This window comes from Rutidosis leptorrhynchoides, chromosome 3 (genome assembly GCF_046630445.1).
Source record: "Rutidosis leptorrhynchoides isolate AG116_Rl617_1_P2 chromosome 3, CSIRO_AGI_Rlap_v1, whole genome shotgun sequence".
Lineage (NCBI taxonomy): Eukaryota > Viridiplantae > Streptophyta > Magnoliopsida > Asterales > Asteraceae > Rutidosis > Rutidosis leptorrhynchoides.
This window is the reverse complement of record NC_092335.1, coordinates 613,183,348-613,197,965: the sequence shown is the minus strand read 5'-3', so window position 1 is coordinate 613,197,965 and position 14,618 is coordinate 613,183,348. Positions and strand designations below refer to the sequence as shown.

Sequence of the window (14,618 nt, the reverse complement as noted above, 5' to 3'; positions counted from 1 at the left end):
TTATTAATATAAAATGATATCACTAATAAAAATATATATATAAATTTGTTTGATTACAATTATAGGTGTTAATATATATATATAAACGATATAGGTTCGTGAATCCGAGGCCAACCTTACACTTGTTCAATGATGTTATATGTATTTTTACTACGGAATACAGTATGGTGAGTTTCATTTACCTTTTTACCCTTTATATTTTTGGGCTGAGAATAAATGCGTAAATTTTATAACTGTTTTACGAAATAGACACAAGTAATCGAAACTACATTCTATGGTTGAATTATCGAATCGAATATGCCCCTTTTTATTAAGTCTGGTAATCTAAGAATTAGGGAACAGACACCCTAATTGAAGCGAACTCTAAAGATAGATCTATCGGGCCCAACAAGCCCCATCCAAAATACCAGATGCTTTAGTACTTCGAAATTTATATCATGTCTGAAGGAGGATTCCGGAATGATGGGGATATTCTTATATGCATATTGTGAATGTCGGTTACCAGGTGTTCAATCCATATGAATGATATTTTTGTCTCTATGCATGGGACGTATATTTATGAGAAATGAAAATCTTGTGGTCTATTAAAATGATGAAAATGATTATTTATGTTAAACTAATGAACTCACCAACCTTTTCGTTGACACTTGAAAGCATGTTTATTCTCAGGTATGAAAGAAATCTTCCGCTGTGCATTTGCTCATTTTCAAGATATTATTTGGAGTCATTCATGACATATTTCAAAAGACGTTGCATTCGAGTCATTGAGTTCATCAAGATTATTATTTAGTCAATTATAGTTAGATATATTATGATATAGTATGCAAGTCGTTAACTTTCGATAAAACGAAAGATTGTCTTTTCCAAAAACGAATGCAATGTTTGTAAAATGTATCATATAGAGGTCAAGTACCTCGCGATGTAATCAACTGTTGTGAATCGTTTATAGTCGATATGGACTTCGTCCGGATGGATTAGGACGGGTCATTTCACAAGTAGTCATGATACTATTTGGGTGATAGTTGATCGTCTAACTAAATCAGCTCACTTTCTACCAATAAAGGAGACAGACAGTATGGAGAAATTAGCACGCCTATATTTGAAGGAAGTAGTTTCCAGGCATGGTGTACCTATCTCCATCATATCTGATCGCGACACCCGATTCACATCACGTTTCTGGCAGTCATTACAAAAAGCATTGGGAACTCGATTAAATATGAGCACCGCTTATCACCCACAGACAGATGGTTAAAGTGAAAGAATAATACAAATATTGGAAGACATGTTACGGGCATGTGTGATTGACTTTGGAACCAGTTGGGATCGACACTTACCGTTGGCAGAATTTTCATACAATAACAGCTATCATACGAGCATCAACGCAGCGCCATTTGAAGCACTTTACGGTAGAAAGTGCAAATCTCATATCTGTTGGAGTGAAGTAGGAGAAAGACAACTTACTGGACCAGAAATTATTCATGAAACCACTGACAAGATCATTCAAATACAACAGCGATTGAAAACGGCCATGAGTCGTCAAAAGAGTTATGCTGATGTAAGAAGAAAACCGCTAGAATTTCAAGTGGGCGACAAAGTCATGTTGAAAGTGTCACCCTGGAAAGGCGTTGTACGATTCAGTAAATGAGGAAAGCTAAGTCCTAGGTACGTAGGACCCTTTGAAATCACCGAAAGAATTGGAGTAGTTGCTTATCGATTAAAGCTACCGCAAGAACTTAGTAGTGTTCACGACACATTTCACGTGTCAAATTTGAAGAAATGTTTAGCTGAAGAGGATGTCGTAATTCCTCTTGACGAAATACGAATCAATGATAAACTCCATTTTGTCGAAGAACCTGTTGAAATCATGGACCGTGAGGTCAAACAATTAAAACAAAGCAAAATACCGATAGTTAGAGTTCGTTGGAACGCTAGACGAGGACCCAAGTTTACTTGGGAACGTGAGGATCAAATGAAGCAAAAGTATCCACATTTGTTCACTAATATCGCTCATAAAACAGGTACTACTCAAAATTTCGGGACGAAATTTTCTTTAACGGGGAGGTTATGTGATGACCCGGAAAATTTCGACTTATTTAAACCAATTCTCTTTACGATTTATTATTTTGACACGTTAAACAAAGTCTGTTAGATTGAGTCTCAAAAATTTTAGAACTGTTTCATATATACAATTACCTTTGACTACTCTCGACGATTCATGAACAATTATATGTATGTATATATATATATATATATATGTACAAGTAAAAATGACTTTCCTACAGTAAAACACTATTTGCTACAGTAAAACACTATTTGCTACAGTGAAACCGTATTTTGCTACAGTGCTACAGTGAAAACGACTGCTACAGTGATTTGCTACAGTAAAACACTATTTGATACAGTAAACACTATTTGCTACAGTAAAATACTATTTGATGTCGGCGAACTAGCAAACAAAACGGGAAAGGCGGCCATGCGATCGCATGGCAAAAACACTGAAAATTCATGCGATCGCATGAGCTACAGTAAATCGAAAAGTAATATAAATATGCCAGTTTTCTCGACGATGTATCACACATCATTTTTCTCTTCTGTAATTAAATTTATAATTATAATTATAATTTTAATTTTAAGTTTAATAATAATAAAGTATATTCGAGGGTATTTTTAATTCGGGTTTCAAATCATTTTAAGCTAAGGAAATATTGGGTATTGTTAGGGGTATTGTTCTTGAATCCAAGGTCAACCATACAGTCGTATACCATCATTACGTCTACGCAATTTGCCTACAATATTGAGTCTCAATATTGAACCATGAGTTATAGTCTCCCTTTTTAAATGCTTTAAATAGGGCTGAGAATACATGCAATTTATTTTAAACGCAATATGACACAAGTACATACTAAATTCTACACTGAGTTATACCGAAAATCCCTTAGCTTTGGTAACTAGTAGCTGCCAGTACATAAGAAATGGACTGGTGGGCGCGAATAATTGTATATGGATCCATAGGGCTTGACATCCCCGTCCGAGTTAGAGCGCTAGCCTTTTAACAGACGTATGTTATTAGAGTTTAAGACACGTTGGTTTGCGTGTATTAAAACGAATGGGGTAATTATCACTATAGCGTTAAGTTTAGTTACCAGGGTGCTCAGTTACATAGAATCTATTGATAAACTTTTGATGAAATCTTGTGGTCTATCTTTATATATGTTTATGACTCGAGCAATTAAACCTATAACTCACCAATATTCGTGTTGACTTTTTAGCATGTTTTATTCTCAGGTCCTTAGAATGCTTCCGCTGTGATGTGCTTGTTGCCTGCATGGAGTCTCTCATGCTTTGTACAAAGTTTATTGCATTCAAAATAAAACTGCGTTGTGTAATAAATAATTGGACTGTGATGTCAACCTGTAAATTAAAGACTTATGTATTTCGGGGTTTTGCTTATACCTAAGCACTCGCCCACATGTTTATAACTTTCTATGTTTAGAAAGTCACTTATTTTAATGAATGCAATATTTTATCAAAACGTATCATATAGAGGTCAAAACCTCACTGTGGAATCAATGATTAACGTGCCGCGTCAATAGCGATTTTGACGAGTTGTTACATGATGGTTCCCACATGTTTAATGACTCACATGGGCTGCTAAGGAGCTGATGATTGAGTATATATACCAATAGTATATACATCTTAGAAGATGTGTATTGTACGAGTACGAATACGGGTGTATACGAGTAGAATTGTTGATGAAAATGAATGAGGATGTAATTGTAAGTATTTTTGTTAAGTAGAAGTACTTTGATATATGTCATGAAGTCTTCCAAAAGTGTATTAATACATATTAATACACTACATGTATATACATTTAACTGAGTCATTAAGTCATCGTTAGTCGTTATATGTAAGTGTTGTTTCGGAACCTTTAAGTTAACGATCTTGTTAAATGTAATTGATCCATTGTTATAATACTTAAATAAGATGTTAAATTGTTATGTTATCATAATAACATGGTGTATAAATATATCTTAACATCACATATATATATGTTAAAATACTATTACAACGATAATTGTTACATATATGTCTTGTTTCGAAATCCTTAAGTTAGTAGTCTTGTTTTTACATATGTAGTTCATTGTTAACACACTTAATGATTTACTTAATTATCATTTTATCATGTTAAATATAACTCATTGTTAACATATTTATGGAGATACTTACTTATCATAATCTCATGTTAACCATATATATATATATATATATATATATATATATATATATCCATTTATATAACATCATGTAGTTTTTACAAGTTTTTAACGTTCGTGAATCGCCGGTCAACTTGGGTGGTCAATTGTCTATATGAAACGCATTTCAAATAATCAAGTCTTAACAAGTTTGATTGCTTATCATGTTGGAAACATTTAATCATGTAAATATCAATCTCATTTAATATATATAAACATGGAAAAGTTCGGGTCACTACACAATAACCCAACTAAACCATAACTTTATTATTAAAATTAATTTAAATTAAAATTAAAATTATAAATATATAATTCTTACAAAAGGAAAGAAAGAAGAGAAAAGGTATATCATTCGAGCAGAATTCTCTGGCTTTTATAGATGTGAACTGATCCTGAGGGCCATGCGATCGCATGGCTTTTCAGTGTTATTCCCATGCGATCGCATGGCCAGGCTGGCATGCTCCCATCAGTTTGTTTTCTAGTTTGCCGACGTTTTATTTAATAATATAATATATATAATTTTATATTATTATATATATATATTATATTATATTCATGTGCATAGTATACTTGTAATTTTAGCTTCGTTGTCTCGTACGTTTACGCCGGGTTTATGTCTCGGTTCCGGATTTTCGAACGTCCTTTCGTACGCGTAGATATCTTGTATTTTGTGTTCCGCGGCTTGTACTCTTGTAATTTTTAGACGTTTCTCATCAATAAATTAAACCACTTGGATCGTATCTTGTACAATTGAGCTTTTTGGTCATTTGCGTCTTCAAATCGTCGTTTTCTTCTTTTGTCTTCGCACTTATTTATTTAAACGAATATTACATAAAGATAGAACAATTGCAACTAAAAGCTTTACATATTGGAAGGATATTGTGCCTAAATATATGTTCATTTGGTGCACTATCATTACTCTTGTACCAAGCTATAATCTCACTCAACATTAGAGGTCCGTCAAGAATTTGACGACCCGTAATGAAAGCCGATTGAACGGGGCTTATGATTCTATCGATAACATTTTGCAATCTATTGGTCAAAATTTTGGTGACGACTTTATAAAAATGTCCGACCAAAGAGATGGGACGAAAATCACTTATAAGCATCGGATTGGCCGTCTTTGGAATTAAAGAAAAAAAAATACCGAGTTTACACCCCGAGGCATGATACATGAAGAGAAAAAACATCTTATATCTCTACAAAAATCGTCTTTAAATAAGCCCCAAAAATGTTTCAAGAAACGAAACAAAATACCATCCGGGCCGGGAGCTTTGGTACTCCCACAATTCAATACTACATTTCTAATTTCCACGTCATCTAAACTAGCTTCGATCTGTTCTGCTTCAGCAACAGAAAGAACTACATTCGGCCTAATCTGACAGAAGTTAAAGTCAGAATCAACTTCGCTGAATTTGGCTTCGAAGTGTTCCACAAATTTCGATTTAATTTCATTCGGATCATCGTACCACACTCCGTCTACGAGAACACCTTGAATGTGTTGACAACGTCTTTTATGTTTGAGTGAATTGTGAAAAAACTCCGAGTTCTCGTCCCCTTCAACGTCCCATTTAATACAAGCTTTTTGCATAATGTCAAGATTAAATAATTTGGAAATATCATCATTTTCGGAAGCCAAAGTGTTTCTCAATTTAATAACATCATCCGCAACGTTACCTGAATCAATAATAATATCAAGCTCATCAATTTTGTCTTTAAACTCTTTTAATCATTTCACTTCCAAAGACCTTGAATTATGATCCAACTCTTAAGATGACTCTTAAGGAGCCTGAATTTCCCCACGATGTCACACTCATTAACAATGCTAACACTCTCCCATGCTTTTTTAACAATATCATCGAAATCAGGACGAGAGAACCATGAATCAAAAATCTTGAAATACGTTGGCCCTAAATTGATGTGTGCGAGGTGGCGTACGAAATACTATTATTGTTTACTACGAAATACGACGAAATATTACACAAGTTTTATTTATTTATATAGATGGGATATACCTAAACCTTGCTACAACACTATAGGCAGTGTACCAAATCGTAGAGTAGTGTAGTTTTTAGTAAGTCTGGTTCGTTCCACATGGAGCTAGTGATTATGTACCATATTTTTAACAACTATATATATATATATATATATATATATATATATATATATATATATATATATATATATATATATATATATATATATATATAAAAGTAGTAATATTATAAAAGGGGGGTTTTATCGATTTTAAATAAAGCGTAAAGATAAATGACAATAATTAAAGAGCGTAAAATAGATAACAATGACGAAATATAAAATTGCGAATAATAAAATGACAATAATTAAAAGTACGATGAGAAATACAATAAAAGGATTATGCTTATTTAAACTTCCGTAATCATGATGTTTGACGTTTTGATTTTAATTTATTACCCTATGTTAATTGTCATTTGTCCTGGATTATTTGATACCTATTTGGTTTTTGTCCATAATAGTCCATCGGTCATAATTATAAAATGCTCGTCAAATTAACCTTATTCCCGAAGTCAAATATTCCAACGAATTAGGGATTTAAACTGTAACAAGATTTTAATACTTTGTTAATAATTACACCAGGTTATCGACTGCGTGTAATCCAAGGTTTTAATACTTTGTTAACAATTACACCAATTACCCTTGTATGTAATCCACCCCTGTTTTAATTAGTCCATGATATACTAATTTATTCACTTGGCCAAAATGAATAATCTATTACCCAATCCAATTGATTAATTAAATGATTGTAAACGATGTCGTATAAACGTCACTAAATAGGACATTCGTAATCATTTTAATAATTATTAGATTAACTAATTTGAAGATAGGTTTGACAGGTTCCAATGAGTTGTCATTTAATTATACAATACCCTCCACCTATTAATAGTCAATAGTCCAATGTTCACAAGTGTCGGTCTTTTGTCCAAACCCTAATTATGGTACAAAATCCAATAACCCCATCTTAATATTTAGCCCAACATCACAATTACATCAGCTCAAATAAGCATAATAATAACTTAGTTACGAGACATTAATTTAAAAAGGAAGAACATAGCTTACAGTGATTATTTATCGCGTAGCGTTACACGGACAGAGTTCCGACTTTAAAACCCGTAAAACATTTCTTACAATAACCCAAATTATTATTAATCTTAAATTAAACTTTAATATTAAATATATATATATATATATATATATATATATATATATATATATATATATATATATATATATATATATATATATATATATAGATTAAGTGAAAAAGGGGTGCATGAATCGAGCAGAACTCGTTGGCTTTTATATGCCAAATTGTGTCCCAGGTAGCTCCGCGATTGTGGTACTTTTGTGCCTTGGTGCTCCGCGATTGCGGAGGTTCGAAATCCAGCTCATCCAATAAATACAAAACGTGGGATGCTGAATAAATATATAATATAATATATATATATATATATAATATATAATTAATTATATATTATATTATATTCTTGTGCATAGTTGACTTGTAATTTTAGCTTCGTTGAGTCGTACGTTGATAGTTGGTTCATGTCTCGATTCCAGATTTTCGAACGTCTTTTCGTATGATTTAATATCTTGTACTTTACGTTTCGCGACTTGTACTCTTGTAATTTTTAGACGTTTCTCATCAATAAATTGAACCACTTGGATTGTATCTTGTACATTTGAGCTTTTTGGTCATTTACCTCTTCAAATCTTCATTTTCGTCTTTCGTCTTCGCACTTATTTATTTAAACGATTATTACATAAAAATAGAACAATAGTAACTAAAAGCTTTACATATTGGAAGGATATTGATACTAAATATATGTTCATTTAGAGCACTATCATAAATCAACTTTATCTTGAAACAATAGGATAGGAGAATGGTCCGAGAAACCCCGGGGTAAAACTAGACCTTTCAAATCATCTACAACATTAACAACATTATTAGATAAAAGAAAACGGTCAATTTTACTAAATTTATTACTCGATTTATTACGCCACGTAAAATGTAGACCACCCAGGGGGATGTCAATAAGAGAGTTCTGATCAATAAAGTCGTTAAAACCCTTGCATCATGAGGACAAAAAATAGACCCGCATCTTTTATCACTGTTACGAACCGAATTTCAATCGCCCATCAAAATGTACTCACCCGGATGAGTATCCATGAACAAAGATAACTTCGACCATAACTCTTTTGTTCGACAAAGGTTGAGGAGCGTAAACGTTAACCATGAAAACGACCATGTTTTCTTGAACCCATGTACCTTTCACAATAACATAATTCGTGTCACATCATAAATCGCTTCGTACGAAAAACTTGTTGTCCCAAATGGAGACTAAACCCCCTGAAGCACCACGAGCCAAACTAATGGCGAAATCAAAGTTATGATTTCTCCAAAAAGAATGTAACCGAGACATAATTAACTTAGGCATTTTCGATTCTTGTATAGCAAGGAATTGAACATCAAACGAAACACACGTATCTTTCACCCATTTTCGTTTATCAAATATCATCGATCCGCATGTGTTAATAGACAAAATCTTCATTTAAAACTAGTCAAAAACACGATTCTTTTTGCCCTTCAAGTTGTAACCAAGGAGTTCACCTATTCCAAAAATGTCCTCGCTTTGATCCGTACAAGATGCAAGAGAAATATCATGATTAATAGTAACCAACGGAGTGTGGCAATTTATCAACGAACCTGACATACAATTATTGCGATTATTTTGTTCATCCTGTGTAACCAGGAGGATGAGAAATACTTGGGCTAGCATTAATTGGCTTCATGGGATTAGTTTCGTTACTTTTGGAGGGTGACTTTTCTTTCGGTTCTTGTAACTTTCAAAAACATTAGCATCCTGTCCCTCAACATAAGATGAACCAATATCCACCCCAATGAACTCCCTAAAGTGGTCTGAATTCGAGGCCTCGTCATCTCAACATGAACCTTCTGAAGTATGTTATACATAAACGCGTGTACTGTATATGTGCTAATTTTTCACGTAGAAACCTGGGTCGTGGAGACTGGATTGCCAACAATTCTTGGGAACAAAGAAAATTCCCGCAAAGTGTGCATTACGAAAATCTACAAGCCAACGTCTTCATATTAGTTATAACTAGAATTAGTTTGAACTCTTTTAACAAGGTAGCGGTTGTGTGGTTAGTTTAGATAAGTTCGATAATGGGTTAAAACATGTTCTAATTGAATGGGTCATTGACTAGGTTGCAAGGGCGGACCTTTGTTGAGACAAAGGAGGGCACCCGCCACCCTAAAGTATTGAGTTAGAACTACAATATTTATATATTTTAGGGGTAAAAATAATAGGTGTATTTTGTTAGCCCTCCTAAATTGCAGCTTTGTTTTTCTTATTTTCAGATTTGTTTTTCTTATTTTGATAACTGAACCGTCTTTGACATGTTTCTTTCTCCGTCTTTAAAATCCTCTTTCTTTGATTCTTATTACCCAACTGCAAAAGAGTGAAAGACAAGGAAAAAGGTGGTTTGCAATAAAAAAATACAAGTGCTATTGTCCACACGTCTAGTTGCTTTCAAGTTGAAGAAACCCCAAAATCCTCATTTTTTGATTCTTATCATTGTATGTTTTTTATTGTATTGTAGTTCCAAAACAGACGCTCACCATTTAATTTACATATTTATAAATGCTTTAATTTTCACGAGGTCTTATGGATAATTTGGTGCTTTATATTGAACGAAAAATTGCTAAAAAGTTTAATTCGAAATCTGTTATCGATGATTTAAAATGTTCAAAGGTCGTCGAGCTGAGTTATAGTGAATTTTATTATTGTATATAGGACTATAATGATGCTTATTTTTGTTTAGTACTACACTAAAAAAATTTAGTGTTCGCCCTCCTAATCTAAAACTTCAAGTTCCGCCACTGCTAGGTTGTATGGGTCAATCCAGTAGACTAGTAGTACCTTTTTAATCCATCTTATATATTTATTTATATTAAAAAATTAACTCAGAACAGTATAACAATAATATATATTGTTGAATAAAATGGTTTTGGATTTAGGATAATGTATGCTTTAAATAATATATATTAGATGACTTTAACTTTAATTTGACATACGGTAACGTGTTTCCGTTTTAACTGGGGTATTAGATCGGTATATAATATACACGGAAAATTGATCCAATTTCAATTAAATGTGTTAAAATTGCATGTTTTGATTCAGAGATTGCCTCAACAGAATAAGTAATATAATCTATTTACAGAGTCTACGCATTGAAGGTACAGAACTTCGTCATGTCAATGGTTGGACCAACGTTCTAACAGATTTTACTGTACGCTTTCGAAGATTAAAAATTGTTTCATAGGTATATGAGATTCATTTATATATAATTTGTGCATATTTTTTTATGTCGATGGATATTTCCCATAAACATCAAAAATTGCTTTTGTTTTGACTTAGTTTATGCGATTTAGTTTAAACGAGGATTAGAAACCCGCGCTTCACTGCGGGTGATTTTGATCGGTTAACCAGGTTAATTAAACGTTAAAAAAAGGGTTAACGGTTAGTTAATTGAACGTTTAAAATATAAATGAAACGAAAATTGAGGTGAAAACAGTTGGTTAATTGAACTCTTATAAAATAATTAACAATTAATCAATTTAACGTTTAAAAAATAATTGAATAAAAAAAGTGAAAAAGAAAAGTTAAAAATGGAAGCCAAACCATAAGCACATAATATATTGTTATTTAGAATAGAATATCTTAAATCTTAAATTTAATATATATATAATATATACTCCATATACAAATAATATAATAATAAATAAATATATAAGAAACAAAATGAAAGTTAAATATTACGGAGTAATAAAAAGTTGCTTAGAACAATGGGGGCAAGATCTGGTCAACAAATACTCCGTAGATTTTTTTCCTTCATATATAACCACCTTGTGATTTTAATTAAAACTATGGGATGGTTTTGTTTATGACTGACTTCATCTCTGATCAATCTTTCCTCTTCAATACCGATCCCAATTCCTTAGCTACCAGCCTACCACCACCACAAAACCATTATAAATTTATAACCACCACCTATGTAAAATCATCACAACCAGTTCTCTAAAACACCCTCGTAACACCACCTCCTAAAATACAACCGGTATCTCCACCACCAAAAAACTACTGCCATCGTTGTCTTTTTCTCTTTGCTCCAAAATACGGCATCCATTACCGCCATCGTTTGTCTTGTTCTCACCCTCCCTCTCCTCATCTTCAAAATCTTGATGTGTCTCATCTTCAAATTCTACCAAAAAAACTGCACAAAATATGTCCATTAACTACACTTTTCCTTTACGAAAACGCATATTCTGGAAACGTTGAATCACATCTTCATCTTTAACACTGGCGAGAGCTTCTCTTTCTACTGCACAAATTACAAAAGCATTCAAAAACTCATCCCCAATACGATTGCGTAAATTCGACTTTACGATCTTCATTGCCGAAAAACATCTCTCAACCGTTGCAGTTGCAACGGGCAAAACCAAAGCAAGTTTTAGTAATCGATAAACCAAATTAAATGATAGATATTTTCTTGTTTCCACCATCATTCTTGAAAGGTCGCCAATACCATTCAAGTTAGCAAATCTTGGATCCTTTCGAACATTATGAATGTACATATCAAGTTGTTGTTCTAGCTCAATCATTTCCAAACTATCGAAATCATTTGGATATAACTTACTCAACCTCATTAACTTTGATGCATCAAACATTGAAAATGAATTACGAGGATTCAACGCCGCCATACTAATAAGTAACTCGTTACTTGCCTCACTAAAACGATCACCAAACTCTTGAATCTGCATATCCACAATGGTGTTAAAACATTCAACCTCGTAATAATGTTGATTAGTTATCTTGTCTCTTTGTCTTCTTGAATTAACACAATTCACATTCATTTTCAACATTTCGATATCATGCTTCTCACAAAAAGAAGACATCTTCTTTAAAAGTTGCTCAAACCCCGTTATTCTTAAATCTTGCAACCTTTCTTTGGTTGACTCCACCAATGAAACTGCTTCCAAAATGTCTTGATCTTTTCTTTGAAGAGCTTGCGATAATATATTTGTAAACCCTAAGATGCGCAACATTAGATGCAAATAAAACACAAAATCAAACGATTTCAAATATTTCAAAAGACCGTGTGCTTGATTTTGGCTAGAACCATTAGTTCCTTCCTCTTTAACATATTCAAGAACCTTTATAATGGAAGGAAACATATCAATCAAACGCAAAAGTGTTTTGTAGTGAGAATTCCATCGTGTATCTCCGGGTCGTATAAGAGAAAGTTCTTGATTCAATCCTTTCCCAGTTTCAATTATACCACTACCTATTTCTTTTTCTACCCTCTCTTTCTCTTTGTCAAGAAAAATATCTTTTCGTTTACAAGAAGCACAAACAACATTCATTAAAACCGCTAACTTGTCAAAAAAGTTCACTAAGGCCAAATGCTTTCTTGCAACCGCCACAACCACTAACTGAAGTTGATGAGCAAAGCAATGTACATAATATGCCGAGCTATTTTCCTCCAAGATTTTAGCTTTTAAACCGTTGAACTCTCCTCTCATGTTGCTTGCTCTGTCGTAACCTTGACCTCTTAATTGTTTCAAACTTAATTTATGTTTAGCAAAAAACGAATCAATTGAAGATTTAAGAGACAAAGAAGATGTCTCCTTCACATGAACAAGGCCCACAAATCTCTCTTTAACAAGTCCAAGTGTATCAACATATCGTATAACAATGGCCATTTATTCTTTTTTTGATACATCACTAGACTCATCAACTAACAACGCAAATACATCATCACCAATTTCCTTAAAAATTGATTCAAGCACTTCTTGTTTAAAGCACTTAACAACATCTTTTTGGATACAAGGAGACACTAATTTATTATTCCCCGGAGCTTTAGGTAGTTTACGAAGTTCCTCATTTTGACTTATGATCAAGTCCAATAATTCTAAGAAATTTCCTTTGAAAAGAGACGTTTCCGTCTCATCATGTCCACAAAATGGTAACGCACACTTTAAACAATATCTACAAGCATATACTGTAGCACCCAATCGAATTCGATTCTCGGTTTTCACAATGTCATCTTGTTTATGAAAGGCTGCGTGTATAGATTGATTTGGCCTCATTAACATATCACACTTTTGTAGAGCTTTATTATGAAAGCTATTAATATGACCAACATGATCTTTAAATCTTTCCGTCTTGTTCCAACTATTAAACCCTTCCGTCACAAATGCCTCATTACCACCTTGATCTCCAAATAAGTAGCAACATAAGCAAAAGGCTCTATCTGCTTTAACACTATACTCTAACCAATTACTATATTTATCGAACCAAGCTTTGACAAAACGTCTCCCATTTGTTTTTGGAAAATCATGACCGCGTGGTTGAGAAGGTCCTCTAATCCAATATTGCCTCCTTATCCCATCTCTCTGATTATGGTTATATTGAAAAATTCGTGGTCTATAATACGGATCGTACGGAAGATCATCTATTTCAACAACATTAATGGGTGTCGAAGAAGACGGTTCCTTTCTTTTGAAATAATTTTGCACATCTATTAGTTAACAACCTGTTAACAATAAAAAATTAAAAATACAAACATTCTATCACTCTATCAGTTAACAACATATTATCAACAAAAAGTTACAAATACATCAATTTGTATGACATAAAGCCTAAAAGTTCTATACTGTACAAATACATAAATAATGGCTAATCAACAAATAAACAGTTGTAAAACCTATTCAATGTTTATAAACAATTACAATTCGCAAGATTATTCACATATATTCACAGGAAAAATTGTTAAGGCAAATGAAAATATATACCTGATGTCGATGTTTGATGACGATTCAATCGCTTCGATGAGTTCGATCAGATGCAAAATTGAAGACCTAAATAATAAAGATTAAAGAAGGTGAAGTCCAATTTCGCTTATTTAAAACGGTGAATTGATGGAGTGAATTTGGGCTGGGGGCAAAACTCCATATTGTGGGCTATTATTAAAAAAAAAAATAAAAAAATTTGCTAGTTGGGCCTTAAATTGGACCGGGGTCATCTGACCCCATTTGCACCTTACTGGCACCGCCCGTGTGTGTCTGTCTATTTTAATGTATTTTTTGGGTTCTTAAATTACTTTTTTATTTCAGTAGTAAGCCTTAGCGGTGCTTGACGGCGGTGAGGAGGTTCATGGTGGCGTTGGCATATGACTGACGGTGGCGGCAACAGGTGACTGATGGTATAATAGAAATGTTGACAGTCGTGGTGGTGTGGACGG

At 33.1% G+C, this 14,618-nt stretch overlaps 1 pseudogene; it reads right to left on the bottom strand.

Annotated features, from left to right (window-relative positions):
* Positions 1 to 11,610: 11,610 nt before the first annotated feature.
* LOC139902257 (uncharacterized) lies at positions 11,611 to 14,409 on the bottom strand (annotated as a pseudogene).
* Positions 14,410 to 14,618: the final 209 nt, after the last annotated feature.